The sequence below is a fragment of the Alligator mississippiensis genome, chromosome 3 (assembly GCF_030867095.1).
Source record: "Alligator mississippiensis isolate rAllMis1 chromosome 3, rAllMis1, whole genome shotgun sequence".
Taxonomy (NCBI): domain Eukaryota; kingdom Metazoa; phylum Chordata; order Crocodylia; family Alligatoridae; genus Alligator; species Alligator mississippiensis.
The window spans coordinates 70,252,989-70,272,343 of NC_081826.1; the positions used below are offsets into that span (position 1 = coordinate 70,252,989).

The following is a 19,355-nucleotide window of genomic DNA, read 5'->3' on the forward strand; positions in this document are numbered from 1 at the left end:
CAATTTTCACTAGGGTCTTGACCCAAAGCCCATCTGTAAGTCAATAGGAGCTCTTCCACTGACTTATATGTACTTTGGATCAGGGTCTTTTTAGTGTGGGGGAAAGACATTAGATTTGTTCTGTGGAAAGCTACTGGCAAAACAATCACACAGGTTTTCTCTGGACTTGTTCTTGTGCTTTAGTGATTTACAGAGGAGAATGTAGACAGCAGTGATGGAGGCTAAGCCAAGAGATGGACCAAGGCATCTGTTCTTACATAGATCCAGGGGACGCAACATATAGCAGATAAGTGACGTTTCACCACAACCAAAACTGCAGTCCCATATCCTGGCTACTGACCAATGGAGTCATATAATTACTTGAGAAAAGGGGGTAAGGATTTTTTCATGACATCTCTCATTGGTCCAACTATAAAGTTCAAGAAAAGGTATTAGACAAGTTTCTGGATGCAACTATATAGTTGGTCCAATAAAATATATGATCAACAAAATCCTTGTTTTTTGCACATTTCCAGGACCATCACAGCTACATCACTCCAAACAGACTATAACAGTGAGAGAAGGGCCAAGTTTTCACCACTTCCAGATTATTTCCATTGAACAGAATCTATGTCTTAAGCTGCATACAGAAGTTTAGTCAGTCTATTTGGGAGCTGCCCTATGATGCTTTACAGCAACATGGCATCATAGAGCACCATGAGTTCAAGTGGCATTGAACCCAACAAACATTTGCCTTTGGGGGAGGGGAGGGGGTGGAGCCTGCCTTCATTGGCCTAGTCCAGCAGCTGGGGGCACTCCAGCAGCCTCCCAGGAGGCTGGTGGACCACCCTGCCTCAGTCCCACCTCCCCTGTGTGCTAGCAACTGTCAACAGCGGCTGTGTGGAAAGGAGGAGATGGAGGCACATGCCCCCCACCCCCACCCCAGCTACCTGCTGGGGTCTTGGGGGGAGCCAGGCTGGGCCCATACAAGGAGGGGCTCCCTTCCTCCTGCCTGAGCATCTTGATAGCAGCAGCCCCATGGCTGGGGCAGGAGGGGAGAAATAGAGCTCCCCCTGCCTTGTGGGTCTGGCCCAGCTCCTCCCAAGACTCTAGCAGGGGTATCTGTGGGGGTCCAAACCCCCTCCCTCAGTGCAGCTCCAGGCATGGCAGCCATGGCTGCTGCTATCAAGGCACTCATGTGGGGGGTGATGAGAGGGGGAAGGGAGCCCTCAAATCTCATGGGCCCAGCCTGGCTCCCTAAAGACCCCAGCAAGGGCATCTGGGGGAACACACACAGCATTAGGGGCTCCCCTCCCCCCCCCAACCTAGCAGCTTAGGGAGAAAAACAGTTTTCCTGTCTCCTGTCCGTGACAGCACTGGGGCTGGGTGAGCCCATGCTCACTAACCTAGCCCTGTGAAGCTCCATGGGATGCAGGTTGAAGTGCCTGAAATTACTCATCACAGGGAACCTGAATGCCTCCTTCTCATAGTGCATTAGATGAGGGCCATATTTTCATGTGATCAGCTGTCTTAAAAGCACTCTGCAGGTGTGAACATTTGTTATGTTACAGCTAAAGAGCACATTTGGGGGCCTCATCATGCCAAAAATGTATCTTCTGTACATACCTTTAGATGATGGGTTCTCCCAGCTATCCTCCCTCCTCAGTATTAAAACCTTAATGGGTATCTTGTAGCTATTATGTAATGCAGTAAATTCCTAAACCCTTTCCCTCCAGCAGCATAAAACCCAAGTAATCACATTTATATATAGGAAAAGTAAGTTTCATCCTTGATATTCAATATTCTATTCCATTCCCAAATGAAAAATATGATTAGATCTGGTTTATGTAGTTGAAAATAAAGTATAGTCTAAACTACTCCAAGGGGCAGGGAAGGCAGCTTTACTGTGACTGATAGCAAATTAAAGGAAAGATTCATCTGGGCACATCTACACATGTATTTTCTCTGGCCTGAATTTAATCTGGTGTAAGCCCTTTCAGGCAAGCATCTACACATGCAGGGATTAGGGAAAAGATTTACACCCAGTTTCCTGCAGCCCTGCAATGGACCCCTGCTGCCACCAGGGGGAGCTCTAGGCTCTGGCTGCAGTTACCAGTGCCTGGCAACTAGGGCTGTGTGAAGCTTTGGGTGTTGATTTGATTCAGAGGATATTCGATGCAATTTGCCAGCCTAATCGCCGAATCTGAATTGAATCAGGAGACCAATTAAAAGGTCCAAATCGATTCAAAGCTCTCTGAATCAATTCAGAAATGATTCAGAGAAGTTCGGCAATTTGGGCAGTCCTGCTTGCTGCCGCAGGGACCTAGACCCGGACTCTGTGCTAGTAAGTAGGAGGTGCGGGGGCGGGGGGTGGGGGGCTGGAGGAGGTGAGAAGGGACCATGGAGGGACCCCTGCCAGGCCCCATACCTTGCGTGCTCCCCCAGCCTCCCTGAGCACCCCCTGACCCCTACCAACTCTCCCAGCCCCACCCCCATGGCTGCCCCACCTGCCCCCAGCTCCCAGTTCTTTAAAAACAAACAAACAAAAAGCCACCATTCACTGGCTGCTGCCAAGGTGGGGGGAGGGGGGACGGGACAATCCCCTCTCCTCCACTGCCCCATACTGTGGGAGGGGCTCTGTCACAAGCCCCCCAACCCCCACCCACTCTCCCAGCACCCCCATGGCTCCCCCACCTGGCCCCAGTTCCTGGTTCTTAAAAAAAAAAAAATTATTTAAAGCCCCACACTCACTGGTTGCTGTAGCAGCCATTGGGGCTTCTGGGGGCTAATGGCAGAGCCCCCCCATGCAGCATAGGGCAGTGGGGGGCAGCAGGGTTCACCCCCTGCCTGGCAGGAGCTCGTGAGTGCCGGGCTTTTTTTTTAAAGAGCTGGGAGCTGGTGTTGGCTGTGGCAGGCATTGACGGGGCTGGGAGAGTGGGCAGGAGATGGGGCTGATTCAGAAATTCGGCTGAATCAGCGGTGGCCAAAATATCCAAATCAGACTCGGCCGAATCGATTCAGGACAGTGATCTGAATCACTGAATCAAATCATTATCCCCCAAATTGGCTGAATCTGAATCCGAAATGAATATTATTCACTTCACACAGGCCTCCTGGCAACCATCTTCAAAAGCCACCCCCGCTCTCTGCTCTCTGGCAAGTCCCTTTCTTGCCTAGCAGCAGTATGCCAAGTGCAGGGACAGCACACAGCAGCTCTCTCTTTGGCCATTCTACCTCCCCATGCTATGGCTGCTCCAGCCCATGCCCCTGGTGGTGATGGGCTTCACTTCTGCTATCCGCTGGACTGGCCCTGCTGGCCTGCTACGTCAATTGCCATGTGGCCCAGGGCTGTCTTGCCATGCCCAGCTCCCCCACATGCAGTGACTGCTTGCCTGGCCACCCACTGCTGTCCTATGTCCCCCCTGCTGAGGCCCCAGGAGAGCCATGCACCCACCAGCGGGGACCAGGGCACTGGGTGTGGGAGGCTTTAGCTGACCACCTCCTTCTGCACACCCTCCTCTAGCCTACCTGCCGTGCTATCCATGGACCCCTTACCCCCCTGGCCACCCCCAGCATCACATTCACTGCACACACGTGTCAGAAGAACAAGTCTTTATTCCCCTAACATCACACAAACCCTTCTCCCTCCCTCCCCAAAACAGAATCTCTCCAACCCCATCCAACAACACTAAAAAACCCTTTTCCCTATGCAAAATATGTACAAAGTGAGGCGGGGGGGTTGGTATCTTGAAGGCCTTGTGGGCACAGTGGTTCACTGTGACTGACCACAATTGTTGGTCCGGTTGTGCCCATAAGTCCGTGCCCATAAGTCCATGCCCTTTATGCAGCAACTGACCACTTTCATGGCACCCCAGGACCCAGGCCACAGATGTGCAGTATACATCAGCATGGGCAGCCTGCCCTCGCCCTCGCCCAAGCCTGGTATCTCCAGTGACACATCACTGGGACTCTTGAGCATGCAACACTCTGTCCCACCCAGCTCCCCAGCTTCAGTTTCCACCAGCAGTTCAAGGAGCCCTGGCTAGTGCCTGCCTTGCCACCTGTGCAGCCCCAGGGCTAGACACAAGGCATGGTCAGCCATGACACTGCCAGCCACCAGCAACACCAGCTCCCCCTTTGGTGCGGGGGGGAGGGGGATGCTGGCTGGGCACCTGCACAGCACACCTCATGGGCTGAGGATACCAGGCACAGCTGACTGCTGTCACCAACAGGGAGGGCTGTGCTGAGTTGCCAGCCTTGCCAGCCCTGGCCACATCGTAAGAATTCTTCCAATGCCATTTTTCATGAGCTACCTTATAGGACTCATTCACAAGTAAGGTCCATCATACAGATTTGATTATGAGTCAATTATTTTGACAGTTGATGATATCAAGCATTTCATAGGATTTACAGCAGTAACAAAGGCAACATATACAAACTGCAGAACAGTGGAGTAAAAATGCCACACAGTTGAAGTGCTACCCTATTGTACAAACAAATTTTCAGTCACTCTAGGAAATGTATTTTAAACCATGTAGATCAGTAGCAAAGGAAAAACAGTACTTTTGCTAAATTTGCATCCAACATCACACTCTAAAAATAAATGTATTAGTATATAGTACAAAGTCTCCATCTCATGCACATTCAATAACAACCGTATACAGAATGACAAAATTTAGTATGAACAAGTCTGAAAGGGTGAGGAAGGGCACCTGATGCCTGAAGCTTGCCTAACACCTCTCCCAACTATGCAGTGGATCCACAAAAAATCCTTGGCCCTTGTACACTTTCTGGACTGTCATGGCTATAACAGATTTGAAAGGCTGAGAATCCTAGAATGATAAAGTTATTCAACAGAAAGAAGCTTCTGAACACAGTCAAAATTTTCTTCTTTGATTATCTGGAGTTATATATCACATGGTCTTATAGGGCATTTATACACATACCTTTTTGTCTTGCGACACGCCAGAGATCCATTGCTTTGGAGCAGACTTTATCAGAGTTTATCTGCACATGAGCTGATGCACACTGTGCTGAACTGCGTGCAGTTGTATAAGCAGCGAAACGTGCATCAACGTGCAGAACATGGTGGTGATGTGCTTTTGAGCTAAAGCATCTCCCCTGGGGCCCCCTGCCAGCTGGGGCTGTTTTCCAGGCCAAAGGGGGACTCGGGGACCTCCCGCTCTGTCCAGCCAGGGGCATGGACCATGGTAGTCAAGGGCCCTAAGGCCCGCCGCACCAAGGCCCCTGCCCCGCCGGAGCTGAGCAACAGGTATGCACCTCTTGCCACTCCAGCAGAGCCTGCTGAGTTGCCAGCTCCAGCAGGCAACATGGACCCAACTGCAGCTCCCACCCCTGCTCTCCCCAAGACAAAACGTAAGGTGTTTGTTGTGGGAGACTCTCTCCTGAGGGGTCGGAGCGGCAGATTGCCGCTCCGACCCCTTAGCCCGGGAAGTCTGCTGCTTCCCAGGGGCCCGCATCTGGGACATTGCGGAGAGGATCCCAGAGCTCCTCAAACCCACAGACCACTATCCCATGCTCCTTATTCATGTGGGCACCAATGACAAGGATCGGAGCGCTCCCAGCCGGGTCATGAGGCACTACAGGGATTTGGGAGCAGGGCTAAAGGGTCTGGGGGCACAGGTGGTGCTCTCATCGATCCTCCCAGTCTCAGGCTATGGGCCGAGGAGGGAGAAGAGGATCCACGTGGTCAACCAAAGACTGTGGCGCTGGTGTCGTTGGGAAGGCTTTGGCTTTCATGACCACAGCCCGCTCTTTGGCAAGAGAGGCAGCGAGCTGCTGGGAAGAGATGTCTTCCACCTCTCTCCCCTAGGGAGGAGGCTCTTCTCAGCCAGACTGGCTGACCTGCTGCATCGGGCTTTAAACTAAGCCCGCTGGGGGACGGAGGCACTACCGCCACTGCTGGCCCACTGAGCAATCCTTGCAAAGCCAGCAGTTCAAGGCACTTAAGGGAGCCCACCCCTGCCCCAGCCCTGGTAAAATCTGTGGGTAAGGAAGGAGCCCCCCAGGGGGCACTTGCTTGCCTATACACAAATGCCAGGAGCTTGAGGAATAAGCAGGAGGAACTTATCCTCCTGCTCAATGCAAATAATTATGATGTCATAGGGATAACGGAGACCTGGTGGGACTCCACCCATGACTGGACCACGGGTATAGATGGCTATACCTTGTACAGGAGGGATCATGTAGAGAAAAGGGGTGGGGGTGTAGCTCTCTATGTTAAAGAAAGCTACACGTCCCTGCAAGCCGATATTGACGACCAGGGTGGACAGCTGGAGACCCTCTGTGTTAAAATCCATGGGGAACACAGCACAGGGGACACAATGGTGGGAGTCTACTACAGACCTCCCACCCAAAGTCCTGAGCTTGACCAGAAGTTTGCCCGGGAACTGGCTGAGGCCGCATGCTCCAGGACCATGGTTGTCATGGGTGACTTCAATTACCCGGACATCTCGTGGGAGGATCACTCAGCAAAATCTGAGCGGTCGCAAAGCTTCCTCTCGTGCGTGGATGACCTCTACCTAACTCAAGAAGTTTATGGGCCAACGAGAGGCAAAGCACTGCTCGACCTGGTACTGGCTACTGGGGATGACCTAGTCGGTGACCTAGTGATTGATGGGAAGCTGGGTGACAGCGATCACGAGCTGATCACCTTCACCATCTGCTGAAAAGCTGGCAAGTCAGTCAGCAACATGGAAGTCCTTGACTTCAGGAAAGCTGACTTTGACAAGCTCAGGAGGCTTGTCAGTGAGGCCCTAAGGGACCATGACCACGGAGAGAGGGGAGTTCAAGAAGAGTGGTTGCTCCTCAAGGGAGCGATCCTCAATGCACAAACTAAGTCTATTCCATCTTGGAGGAAAGGCAGCAAGAGGGCACAGCAGCCCCCCTGGCTCTCCAGGGCCCTAGCAGACCTCCTGAGGCTAAAAAGAAAGGCCTACAAAGGATGGAGGATGGGAGTCACCTCCAAGGAGGATTATTCTGCACTGGTCCGGTCCTGTAGGGAGCAGACCAGGAAAGCCAAGGCTGCAACTGAACTCCAACTAGCTTTGAGCATCAAGGACAATAAAAAGTCCTTTTTTCAGATATGTGGGGAGCTGGAGGAAAAGCAGGGGCAACGTTGGACCCCTGCTGAACCAGATGGGGCAACTGACAACTGACGCCCAGGAAAAAGCCAACCTAATAGGTACTTTGTGTCGGTCTTTCATCAGTCCCATGGGATGCCCATGCCTGCTACGGGACAGGGAAGTCCGGGTGAGGGTGATCCCCTGCCCTCCATTGATGATGACTTCGTGAAGGAACATCTTGAGAAGCTGGATACCTTCAAGTCAGCCGGCCCTGACAATCTTCACCCCAGGGTACTCAAGGAGCTGGCAAGCATCATAGCCCAGCCTCTAGCACGGATCTTTGAAAACTCTTGGCGCTCTGGTGTAGTGCCTGAAGACTGGAAGAAGGCCAATGTGGTGCCTATCTTCAAGAAAGGGAGGAAAGTGGATCCGGCTAACTATAGGCCCATCAACCTGACTTCTATCCCGGGGAAGATCTTAGAAAAGTTTATTAAAGAGGCCATCCTTAATGGACTGGCCAATGCCAACATCTTAAGGGATAGCCAGCACGGGTTTGTTGCGGGTAGGTCTTGCTTGACCAATCTCATTTCCTTCTACGACCAGGTGACCTATCACCTGGACAAGGGAGAAGAGATTGATGTCATTTTTCTTGACTTCAAAAAAGCCTTTGATCTGGTTTCCCATGATCACCTCTTGGAGAAACTGGCCAATTGTTGCCTTGGGTCCTCCACGATCCACTGGCTGGAAAATTGGCTCCGGGGTCAGACCCAGAGGGTAGTAATCGATGGAAGTCACTCATCGTGGTGTCCTGTGACCATTGGGGTCCCCCAAGGCTCTGTCCTTGGACCCATACTGTTCAACATCTTCATTAATGATGTGGACACTGGAGTCAGAAGCGGACTGGCCAAGTTCGCCGATGACACCAAACTTTGGGGCAAAGCATCCACACCAGAAGACAGGCGGGTGATCCAGGCTGACCTGGACAGGCTCAGCAAGTGGGCGGACGAGAATCTGATGGTGTTCAACGCTGATAAATGCAAGGTTCCCCACCTTGGGAAGAAAAACCCGCAGCATCCTTATAGGCTCGGCACTGCTATTCTGGCTAGCACTATGGAAGAAAGAGACTTGGGGGTCATCATTGACCACAAGATGAACATGAGCCTGCAGTGCGATGCTGCGGCTAGTAAAGCAACCAAAATGCTGGCTTGCATCCATAGATGCTTCTCAAGCAAATCCCGGGACGTCATTCTCCCCTTGTACTCGGCTTTAGTGAGGCTGCAGCTGGAGTACTGCATCCAGTTTTGGGCTCCACAATTCAAAAAGGATGTGGAGAAGCTTGAGAGAGTCCAGAGAAGAGCCACGCCCATGATCAGAGGTCAGGGAAGCAGACCCTACGATGACAGGCTGAGAGCCCTGGGGCTCTTTAGCCTGGAAAAGCGCACTCAGGGGTGATCTGATGGCCACCTACAAGTTTATCAGGGGTGACCACCAGTATGTGGGGGAACATTTGTTCACCAGAGCACCCCAAGGGATGACAACTAGGTCGAATGGTCATAAACTACTACAAGACCGTTTCAGGCTGGACATAAGGAAGAATTTCTTTACTATCTGAGCCCCCAAGGTCTGGAACAGCCTGCCACCGGAGGTGGTTCAAGTGCCTACATTGAACACCTTCAAGAGCAAACTGGATGCTTATCTTGCTGGGTTCCTATGAACCCAGCTGACTTCCTGCCCTTTGGGCAGGGGGCTGGACTTGATGATCTTCCGAGGTCCCTTCCAGCCCTAATGTCTATGAAATCTATGAAATCTATGACTTAGCTCAACATGCTACAGTCCTAAGCACATGTGTAAATGTGTCACCCAGGAGCAATAAACTCCAGCACAATATGCACCAGAGTTTATTATGATAAATTAATTGCATGTGTAGACGTGCCCATTGTGTAGTGTTTAGAGGAAACCATAGCATCCCCTACTATAGTTGTGTCACACTTTTGAAAAATTATGCTAGAGCTTTAAATTTTAATATTTGATTCATTCAGGGGTAAAAAGGAGTGCTGGATGCTACTGGAAAGCAAAGCCTTTGCAACTGTATGACTGCTGTTGTTATCTCTTCATGATTTGAAATAAAGGACTTTGAAGCTGTGAGAATTTTTTTCCATTGGTAAAAACTGTTACTGATCCAGGACTGAATCTTATGCATTACAATACTTCACTAGGTATAAACTGAGGGTGTGTGGGTGGAGGGGAGTCAGATTTTGGAGGAAGAGAATGAGGAAACATCTCTCTATCAGGATGCTGTTCATATTGCTAAGAGGGCTAGGCTAAGGACTAGGGAGATGGGTTGATGGACAGAGGACAAGGGAGGTGACATAAAGTCTTGTTACAAGTTCAACCATGCCTCTGCAATGTATATATTATTAGTATTTATATAACAATATTCTGGCTGAAATAGTAAAGTACTCTTTCTAAACATTGACTGCTTATTTGCATTCTTATATTTATTAAACACAGTTTTATTTATCTTAACAGTGATATTACATTTTGCCTTTCCATTTCCCTTTTTACTAGAATCCTTTATAATATATTAAAAATAAAGAGTGTGAAGTTAAAGGAGGAGCTGACTTTCTAGCAGTCTGTAAGTATTCCAAAGAAACACAGTTTTAATATTACATGATAGGTAAGGTACAGCAAAAGATGGCTGGTGATACTTTATTTCATGTTTCCAGCTGCCAGTTATATTTCACAAAATGGAATATTGTCCCATCACCCAATAAATTTAGCATTTTATTACAGAAATGTTACACTAAATACTAACAATATTGTTTCAGGATATCAACTAAAGGATGTATCAGGCAATTAAATAACTTCAATTATACCATAATTTTCTATGCCTACTTATTTCAACAGATTATTGAATTTCTACTGAAAAGGTATTCATAAGAGGTTTAGTAATATTTTAAGCATATGTTCCAGGTCCATGATTCCAGCATTGGATAATAATAGCAGTCTGAGATCTGTGCTCACATATGTCTCAAATATCATACTTTCAGCTTATTTTCCATGAATTATTGAAATGATGAATTCTTTCCTGTTTTCTTTTTGATTTAACACTTTACAATGAGCAAAGCTGGAAGTAGTAACATTCAGCAAATGAGCAAATATGCAGTAATAGATAAGAATTGAAAGCAATGTGGTTGAGGACTTTCCTGGAGTTTCTAAATTAATTTAAGAGCATGGGTCAAGTAATATTAGTACTGTCATAAACAGACAAATGCTTACATGTCAGACAGTAACAATTTAATAATAAAGGAATTCATCTGGCCACCAAGTCCAGTTGCCTACCTAGTCTAGCTTTTTCATCTCATAGAATTCCCACCACCTATCTCCATTGGAGGAATATTCTGCCCTTTGATGTGCCAGTGTAAACACTTCTCCTTTGACTCAAGGCAAACTTTTTACTAATATCCAAAGTTTGATTTTGACTGCGGAATAGCAAAGGTAACTTTACTTCAGTGGAGTTACACCAGTGTAAAACCCAGTGCAAATGAGGTTATAATCAGGCTATTTGGGTTTATTTGAATTTCCTTGAAAGTGTTCATTGTTGAAAATCCTGGCCAGAAGTGCTAAAAACAGGAACCTAAACTTAAGCTCTGAAAATAGTATGTAGGCATTTAAATCAGTGCTTTGCCTTTCTACATAAGCATATAGCAACATATGTATATTTCTGAGCACAGGCAGTCCTCAGACTTAAGATGCAATTGGTTCTTGAAAACCATGTCTTAAGTCTACATGTCATAAGTCAGAACCAATTTTCCCATAGGAATAATGTTATCAATGGGGGATTGGTTCCTTTACGATGCTGGACACAGCTGCCTCCACCTGGTAAGTCTGTTGTGGTGGGGGAAGGGAAGGGGCGTGGGGGCGCAGATCAACGGCCCCACAGTGAGAGAGGGCCAGGGTGGGGGGGCATGGGACAGAGCCACTGCGCTACCTCCAGACAAGCGTCGCGCAGTGGCAGGAGACTCCTCAGCCTCCCCGTGCTTCTATCCTGCACCCCACCACCCCACTCTGCCCAGGCTGGGTGAGCGGTGGCAGGGCGTGGCAGGGGCACATGCCCCCAGATCGTCCAGAGGCAGTGCAGAGGCTCTGTCCCACACCCCCCATCCTGGCCCAGCCTAGCCTGGCCCGGCTGGGTGAGTAGCAGGAGGGCATAGCCCCCGCTCCCAGCGCTGCCTGCCTGGAGCACAGCCCTGCCCCCCCCCCACCCCATCCCACGCAGATGCAGTTGTACATGCCCCACCCCACCATGTCCTCCCAGCACCCTGGCTGGGCAGTGCTTGCCCCAGCCCCTGTCCTAGCCCCTACCCCAGCCCCAATCCCTCCCTCACTGCAGGGACGTTTATCTGCCCCTCCACACCCCTTCCCTCCCCCCACCACAACAGACTTACCAGTTGGAGGCAGCTATGTTCAGTGTCATAAAGTTGAAACCGGTGTTGGAACCTCAAAAAAAGGTGTAAATTTATAAAGGTCGTAAGTCAAAAAGTCATAAGTCGGGGACTACTTGTAGATTTTATTCTGAGAAGAGCAAGCATGGGAGAGGTGTTACTCATGTTGTTCAACATCCTGTTATAAGGCACTCAGATATTCATGCAGAATCTGTGCTTGGTTTTCAAAACTGCCATACATTCAAAAGTGTCTTCTTACTTTAGTAGGAGTTTGTGTGATCTCCAAAGTCTTGAAATCAGGCAAAGTCAGTGAACTAACGACAAATACATCCAGTCTGGTGGTGGTTGTGGTGTTAAGTACATTTTTCTTTTTAAAACTACTTGAAGAGATTTAAATGATATTTTATTTTTTGCCTTTAATATTTTAAAATATTTCAGTTGTATCCTTTTTCCTTTGCTGCTTTGAAAAAATATAATTCCAGTTATCCTTACCACTCAGATTCAACTCTGATTCACTGTCCTTGCATTAACTTGCACTGTGCCATGACAAACATCACAAAAATGAAATACAAATTAAGGGTTTCGCTTCTTCTGGTTAGTTTAGAATGTATGGAAATAGATTTTTTCCTTCACTGAAAAAAGAACATGCATTCACAATGAATTTACCTAGGAGACCAGACTATTTCATCAGGTATTTTAGGCAGCTGTATCCCACCAACACTATCCTGTTGACTATAATAATCCTTTTCCTAGAACCATTTTTGGGTTCATGAATAACTATATATTTAAACATTCTTCACAGGCCCATTTTAATTTTCTTTCCCAAACTATCATCTTATAACTTGCCCATATTTCTGTAGATAAAAGCTAGTTTGGAGTACCAGAAAACTTATTTATTCCTTTCTTTTCTTTTCCTTCCTTCCTTCTAGACCCTGCCAAGTTCTGCCATTAGCTTTCACATGGAGCTGTTCACAGCTGCCTTGAAGATGGGATCCTACCAGTCAGTTACCAAGAAGCAGTTCTCATGTCTGCCCAAGAAAGGATATCTTGGTAACATTAAGAACTGGAAACTGATATTTTGCAGTTGTGTGCACTGACTACAAAATCTTAACCAGAACTTTGGCAAACCAGCTCGAAATGGTCAGCCCACCAGGCTGGGTCCTGTGTGCATGGAACCAACCTGGCCCAATGGCGCGCGGGGCCTGTGCATGCAGGACCTGGCTAGCTATGACAGGCAGTCCCAATGAGCAGTGTGGGGTCCCGTGTGCCAGGATGAGCATCCCAGAGCTGCCCAAAGGTGCACAACGCTGCGTCAAGCTGGGCCAGGCCCACATGACATGGCACAGGCAGCGTCGGGTGCCAGATAGCCAGGGCTGAGCTGCACTGCCAGACGCTGCCCCACACCACGCAGTGGGGGCTGTTCCAGGAGGCCCTGAGCACCCTGATGGCTGCTGCTGCTGGTGAGCTGTAGGCTGTGCAGGGGGAGGGGGCTGGGTCTGGGACTGTGCAGGGGGGCATGTGGGCCCTACAGGCAGTGGACCCATCCCTCCTGAGCTGCTCCCCCACAGTCTCCCACACCCTCACAGGCCCCCTCCCCACTTCTTCAGCCCCCCCAGCCCCTTACTTACCTGGAACGGAGCTCGGGTCCAGGTCACTGCAGCCTGCATCACTGTTGTCCAGCATGGGTAGGCAACATGCCGCAGTATCGAGGCAAGGGGCAGGCATGGAGATGCTCTGGCCAGCTATCAAAGCATCTCTGTGGAAGACCTGAGTCTCTGGTTACCTCAAGGCATGATCCTGAACCTTGCTCCGTTTTTTTTCTGGGGTTGTTTGTTTGTTTTTTGATACCTAATTTTGAACCCACTGAAAAATCAAATCAAAATTAAATCAAAATCTAATATGCAGTATGGAGAAGGTTGTTTTGTTCCCAGTTTGCCTCTTGCCACATCTCAAACTGCTTTGAGATGTGGCAAGAGGCACGTGCAGGCTCATCTGGATGTGCCCTGGGAGCCCATTTGTTTTTGATATTTTTATAAAGTTTTGAAAGTCCATCTGTCCACCTGTCTATATGTCCTTCCTTCCTCCCTCCTTGTTCAAGCTTTCAGTGCAAATATAGCTATTCCCTGGAAATGTCACAAACTGATACTTGGAATATCTGATATTATTGTAAGCAAATCTTACTTGAGTCCTAATCCAAAGTGCACAAAAGTCAACAGAAGGACTGTAGTGACTTCAATAGATGCAGGATTAAGTATGTTAACAGCAGTACTAATGGACTTTGATGAGTGCTTTTCTTGAGGGCTGAATAAACCCACATTCAGCCCATATTATCTGTCAAAAAGCCACTTTCTAATTGTCAATGAGTACTAACTTGCACAGTAAGATAGGGAACTAGCAATTTCTCTCTTTGATCTAGGTTCACATTTTGTTTCTTGACATGGGAATCAAGAATCAGGTCAGCTGTGTCGTTCTGGGGAATATTTTTCCCCATCCACAAAATGTCAGCTCAGCCTGGATCAGCAATCTTTGCTTCAATGATGTCTAAGATCAGAACAGCAGCTGTGTGCGACATCCAGATTGGCCATGCTTGTAAGAGAAATCTTTTCTTGACCACATCATTTCAGGCATTTGCCAGTTCTGGTAAGGTCCTGGTTTTCTTGAGTGTGCAGTTTACACAAATGTTAACACTGTCACTTTATCATTTAGCAGCATTTGCAAACATGATGTTCTACAATGCCTTCAGTGATCACATCTGTTACCAAAATATCATTCACACAGCCAGCCATGCAAAGAAAGCATTTTTATATTGAATTTCTGACAACCCAATCATGTTTTTGAACATTTTCCAAGCTTGGAACCAAACTTAGCTGCACAACCAGCCTTCTGTTTGTCATTTCTACAGTGCCAGAAGTTGTTTCATATCAACTACGCTATCTGACGTGTGACATGTGGAGTTTCTGGACATTCCCCTAAGTTTTACATTTGAGGCATTAGAAGACAATAGAATCCTTGGGGAACAGGGAGATTTTTTTTTTAAGCAGAGTGGAATTTCTCCTTTTCCTGACTTGTCCCAAGCAGCAGAATTTCCAGCCCCAAGAAGCCTAGCTTTGTACCAGACAGGAAAATGTAGTAGACCATTGCTTTATATCTCCACTCCAGGCCAAGAACTCACAGTAGTGAGACATCCCAGGCCAGCAGCAGAACTGGACATGCCACTTAATATCAATTTCCTCATTCTCATGAGTTAAAAACCCTGCATCAACTCTGGCCTGTCATTTTGTGTGAAAAGGTATCCCGGTTGGCTTGAGAGGTAGGTCAGCAACTAAAGGATCATTTCTTTAGGATTTTCTTAATTTTCTTGTCCCAGATATATATAAAAAAACCCCAAACCAGAACAAACAAAAAGGCTAACATATGTATGGCCATGCATAGACCTCTTGCAACCTGTGGCCACAAATCTTGCCACGTAGCCAACCAGCCCTGCCCAATGTTTTCTTTTTACTTTTTAGAAATATTGATCTAATCTATCTTGTCTTTTATATATCTATGATTATTTTATTTACAGTTCAGCTAGGCAAACTTTGCAGCATCTCATTATCACATGTTATTATGCACCATACATCATTTAATATCCTATGGTCTTACATTGCATATTTGTTTTCAAGTCAGATGCAGAGGGACACAAAATTAAGTCAGTAAGTCAGACCTGCTCCTTTTGCTTCATTTAAATATTAGGATGAAGTAGGAGAAACACTTAAGAATTTTAATTAATTGTTACGTAGAGGCACCATAAAAGTAATAAGCACATACAAAAAACTAAGGCAATTTCCTTTGTACGCCCAAAGGAAATTTGCCAACTAAATTTTGGACAGTCAAAGAACATGTGAAAATTCAGAAGGATACAAAGAAAAAGGACTTTTCCAAAGTCAATATGCATTTCAGTTCAGGACATATGAAATAATAGTTAGTGATTTATTGTCAGTTCGATTTATGACATGAGCAAGGTACTGCCAAAATCCCAGTTCCTAAAACTCTGGGGTTTCTATTTTGCTGCTTCACAGTTCAAAGGAGAGTAGCTCAAAAGAACTGCTATGGTGCCTGAAGGGACTTAGTGTAAGGGAAACCAGGAGATAGCTGGCAGTAATCTGCTTTGAAAAAGTAAATGTAGCTTGGCAGGAAATGCCTGGAAAATGTGAAGTAAGGAAAAAGGGAAGGAGAGTGAAAGCCAAAGCTGTGTTTATGAAACCAAGCCTAAATTATGGTATTATTAAGTCTCTTCCAAACTAAATGGACAACACACAGAGAGAAAATGTTTCCAAATAAACTCTCTGTTCTGTTACTGACTTTCTTTCCTGAGTCACTTACTACTTGGAGCTACATGATCACCTGCTGTATTAAATATAATTCTACACTGTAATTTAGGCTTATGGTTACATTCATTCTCAGATTTATAGCTGCTTTCTATAAGAAGGAATTGCAATTAAAATCTATTTAAATATGTGAAGGCGAAATGGGATTATAGGATCACAGAAATAAAAAGAAGAGTATCTGATTTCTGATTGTCCTAGCCAGTTTACAGAACGCACTTTATAAAATAGCTTAATGTGGCAACTAAATTATTTGTTTCATGGTAATTTTAGAATATCAAAGTTGAGCTGTAGGAAACCAAAGTAGATGTATAAATAATAATACTCTGTGACCCCTCATCAGGAAATAATTTCTGAACTCTTAAGTAAAGCACTGCTTAAATAGTGCCCTGAATATGGGTGGGTTTATTTATGCTCATCTGCTTTCCTGAATCAGCACCTATAACATATAGAGTTAAGAGAAATCATTAAGCCCCTTTTTCATGAATGTTTTCCAGCCTGCCCAGCTATAATAAAAATTATTAATTTCTGATACACCAAAAGAAAATGTTGAAAGGGAACTTCTTGTTTTGCAACATGACTTTCTCAAAGCCTACTGAGATATTCAGCAAGCTTAAGGCATGTTTATGTCCACGTAAGTTAGGGCAATGGAGTTCATTAAGAAGTGACAAAATTTGAAATGAAAATAATTGTTTTGACAGTAACAGATCAGGAACCTAAATTCATGAACAACAACAACAACAAAAAGATGGAGCACTTCACGAAAAGTTAACACCCAACATAGATTTAGCCAAGGTTCAGTCTGAGTTGAAAATGTGGTATTTGCATGGTAGGTCATGAAAACTGACAGAGGCTTCAGAAGTAGTGCAGTAATAAAGTCTGCATGTCTTTTAACTGCTATAAAGCAGTTTTTTCTAGTTTGCAGGCCACCAAGATTGGTTCAAAGTCCTTCAGAAGAAGCCTTGAATGTTTTATCCCTTTTCTCTTGCTGAAGTGGAAGGCGTCTCTTATCTTCTGCTTGGATTTACATTCACTCATGTCCTTCTTACAACATTATTTGGCAATGAGTTATTACAAGATCTTATTCCAAATGCATGGTTTTTTTCCCTGGCGCTCTCAACAAACTCAATGCCAGAGAGCAGATGGTAGTGTTTAGCTGCCTCCTGCACCTGCATGGATGAGAATGTGTTGAAAGCCCTCATCTGTATGTTAAGTAGAACAGAGCAATACTAGATGACCTTGTGGTTAACAAACACTGTTTAATCTACACTAGCACTTACAACGGTGCTACTGTTGAAGGTGAACAGTAGGAACTAAACTGACTGTAAAGAAGAAAGCTAGAATATGCTATGGCAGCATCAGCAGAAGATGGATAGCAGCATAAGGAGCGTATAAATGAATGGATTGTGTTGAACTACTATTTTGTGTCACCAAACAGTTTTATAACTGATTCCTGTAATGATCAAAAGGAAACATATTTTGTGATGCATTTGGCGTCTGCATTCATACACGTAATTGTTCAGCCCATATCTGGGTGTGGCGGTACTCCTATATGGTTTTGAACTTTTTAATTAAAATAGATTAGAGAAACTAGACTGCCTAATCCCTAACCATTTCTTCCTATTCCATTAGGCAGGACTTTCCAAGATGTAAAATGTTAATCTATTTCAGGAGGAGAAGGTGTGGAAGGAGGAAAGTGTTGAAGTAATGTGTGGCATTCTCAAAGGTTGAGTTTTCTGGAGTAGACAGAAGGCACAAACAGTAGTGAGCTGGAAAGCAAAGGAAGTGAGAGACCATACTTTGAAAATAGTTGGAGGGGGAAGTTAAAAGCAGAATTTAAGTACAGCAGGCATGAAGACCGAAAGAAAGATTGAGAAGGTCAGAGAGGTGAAAGATAAGAGAATATTCTCTGAAAGAGGAGAGGGATCACTTAGAACCTAGAAAGGGCTGAAAATTATTGCTAGAAAATTCAACACAGCAAAATCCATGCAGGAAATTACATTTATTAGAAATCTTTAGTCTTTTAGACATGCCATAAGACACAAATCAAACACTACAGTTAAGGGAGCAATTCTCTTCTCATTACTCTAGTGCAGTGGTTCTCAATATTTGTAGACTCAAGGTACCCCTTGGAAAACTCCAGCTCTGGCCTTTCACTTGTTTTTTGACTACGGAAAATTAATAGAGCAATACTTCTGTTGCAAGGAACTCAGAAAGGCCATAACAGGTCAGAATGTATGACACCATGCATTTCTATTTGAAATTCCTATGAATCTTTAGAATCATGTGCAAGTATCTGCATGCTTAACAGGGCTAATATTGAACAACACCCTCAAAAGGATCTCACAGCACCCCACTGTGGCACCCTGGTTGAGAATCACTGCCATAGTGCAAATCAGAAGTGGTGCCAAAGACAAGAAAAGTTACTCATGCCCCAAGCATAGTTTCATAATTTCTAGGGCCAGAAGGGACCTGAACAGATCATCAAGTCTGACCCCCTGCCCTGGGCAGGAATGAGTGCAGAGATCATAGTACCCTAGCCAGATTTCTATCCAACCTCCTCTTGAAGACCCCCAAGGTAGGGGAGAGCACCCCCTCCCTTGGGAGTCCATTCCAGAGCCTGGCAGGCCTAACCATAAAGTTATGCCTCCTGATATCAAGCCTGAACCTGCTCTCAATCAATTTGTGGCTGTTATTCCTTGTTATCCCAGGTGGTGCCAAGGGAACAGAACCTCACTTATTTTCTGCTGGTCACCCCTGTGGCCACCAGATCCCCTCTCAGTCTTCTCTTGTGGAGGCTGAATAGATTCAGGCCCTTTAGTCTATCTTCGTAGGGCCTGGTCTGCTTCCCCCTGACCATGCGAGTGGCCCTCCTCTGGACCCTTTCAAGATTAGCCACATCCCTCTTGAAGTACGGAGCCCAGAATTGGACACAGTACTCCAACTGTGGCCTGACCAGCGCCGCATAGAGGGGAAGGATCACCTCCCTGGACCTGCTAGTGATGCATCTGTAGATGCACAACAAGGTGTGGTTAGCCTTACTGACTGCTTCCTCGTATTGGCGGCTCAGGTCCACCCTGGAGTCAGCAAAGATTCCAAGATCCCTTTTAGACACTGTGATGTTGAGAAGGGTGTTCCCAGCCTATAGGTATCTTGCAGGTTCCTTCTCCCTCGATGCAGCACATTGCACTTGTCTGTGTTGAATTCCATCTGAGTCTCATCCACCCACCTCTGTAACCTGTCTAGATCTAGTTGGATTCTGTCCCTCTCCTCCAGTGTCCCCATTCTCCCCACATCTTTGTGTCATCGGCGAATTTGAACAACATGCTTTCCACGCCCACCTCCGAGTCTCTGATAAAGATGTTAAATAGCACAGGCCCAAGGACTGAGCCCTGGGGAACTCCACTGCCCACATCCCTCCCCGTCGAAAACGACCCATCCACTGCCACTCTCTGGGTGCGACCATTGAGCCAATTTGC

At 46.4% G+C, this 19,355-nt stretch overlaps 1 long non-coding RNA gene across 1 annotated transcript; it reads left to right on the forward strand.

The window, feature by feature from the left end:
• Positions 1 to 2,078: 2,078 nt before the first annotated feature.
• Positions 2,079 to 18,025, forward strand: LOC132249315 (uncharacterized). The gene is made up of 3 exons (XR_009460728.1): positions 2,079 to 2,323; positions 9,633 to 9,699; positions 12,439 to 18,025. It is a non-coding gene; the product is annotated as an uncharacterized LOC132249315 (long non-coding RNA).
• Positions 18,026 to 19,355: the final 1,330 nt, after the last annotated feature.